General features: G+C 37.0%; 1 non-coding gene across 1 annotated transcript; it reads right to left on the minus strand.

Moving 5' to 3' along the window:
- Nucleotides 1-1,211: 1,211 nt before the first annotated feature.
- LOC149028993 (small nucleolar RNA R71) lies at nt 1,212-1,318 on the minus strand. Its single transcript, XR_016171313.1, has one exon. It is a non-coding gene; the product is annotated as a small nucleolar RNA R71 (small nucleolar RNA).
- Between the last annotated feature and the right edge of the window lie 278 nt (nt 1,319-1,596).

Genomic DNA, 1,596 nt, shown 5'->3' on the forward strand with positions numbered 1-1,596 from the left:
GCGTACCAAGCTTCAGCGAAGGATGATAGTCCTGCGAAGATAAGGCATATCTAGGAAGACCATCCCTAATTTACTTTGAAGTGTAGAGTTAAATCGGTTAGGGAAAAGCATTGGGGATTCGAAATCCCAAAGATCTTCACATATTCATAGTTTAAGTTTTTGCATTAATTAATAGATTTAGTTTAAATTTAGTTTTGTTAAATTCAATCTTAGTAACTTAGCCTTTTAGTTCCCCATAGTTTGACCCCGTACTTTCTGCTTGCTAGATTAGTATAGGATTTAATTTTTGATTGGTTAGCGACACGATCAAATTTTGGCGCCGTTGCCGGGGAACCAAAGCACGGTTGCTAGGATTGATTTTTGTCAATTAGGCATATTTTTTAGAGTAAATTTAGTGTTTTTAATTTTTTATTTTTCTTTGCTTATTTAACTAATCTCTTTTTCTTTTGTTTTGTAGGTAACTGCAAGAGTAGCGATTCGATAATTAGTTTAGGTTGTTATCTTTTCTTTCTTAGATATAATTGTATTTAGGACTTTTCAATTGTAATATTTGCATTAGATTGGGTTGTTTAGGTTAATTTTTAAAAATCCCCATCCCTCAGATCCCACATGTGTAACTTTTGTTCGAAAGATCACGTGGATTGCGCTTCAGGTACGTCCTAAACTCTCCATTTTGCTATAGTTATTTTCTTTTGATTTTACTTATTTAGCTTATTCTTTTTTTTTATTCTTCTATGTGTATGCATGGTCGTCGGTCCCTAAACCCTGAGTTGACTCCACTTGACTTAGAGTTAGAAGAGACTTTGGCCAACCTTAGAAGGCAAAGAACCATGGCAAACTATGAGCCTCCAATGAGGCCCTTGAGTGAGCATTTCATTCCTACGACATATACTCCGGTTTCTTGTATTAAGTTGCCTAACATAGAGGCGGCTCAATATGAGATCAAATCTAGTGTGATACAAATGCTACCATCTTTTTATGGACTTGCCAATGAAGAGCCTTATAAGCACTTAGATGAGTTTTTAGAGGTGTCATCCACGGTTAAAATTCAAAACCTCTTAGTTGATGCTTTAAGGTTACTTCTTTTTCCATTCTCCCTTAAAGATAAAGCTAAGCATTGGCTTCATTTTTTGGACAATGTTAAAATTTCCACTTGGGTAGAAATGCAACAGGAGTTCCTTAAAAAGTTCTTCCCCATTGGCCGTACCAATAGCATTAGGAGAGCGATAACGAGTTTTTCCCAACAAGAAGGAGAACAATTTCATGAGGCTTGGGAAAGACTAAAAGAATTATTTTGAAAGTGCCCCCACCATGCTATTCCTAAATGGCAATTGGTTCAATGTTTTTATGATGGCCTTAGAGACCGACATAGGCAAATGGTTGATTCTTCTTGTGGTGGGACTTTCATGCACAAGAATGAGAATGAAGCATGGGAACTTTTTGAGACCCTTAGTGAAAACTCCCAACACCAACCTTCAGCAGCTAGGACTGAGATTCCATCCATTGGGCAACCAAAGATGAGCGGTCTCTATGAGATTAATCCTACCATTGAGGTGAGCACTAAGGTTGACTTGCTATCAAAGAAATTGGACCATC

The sequence above is a fragment of the Hakea prostrata genome, chromosome 1 (genome assembly GCF_041222555.1).
Source record: "Hakea prostrata isolate BN-2017 chromosome 1, UWA_Hpros_2, whole genome shotgun sequence".
Lineage (NCBI taxonomy): Eukaryota > Viridiplantae > Streptophyta > Magnoliopsida > Proteales > Proteaceae > Hakea > Hakea prostrata.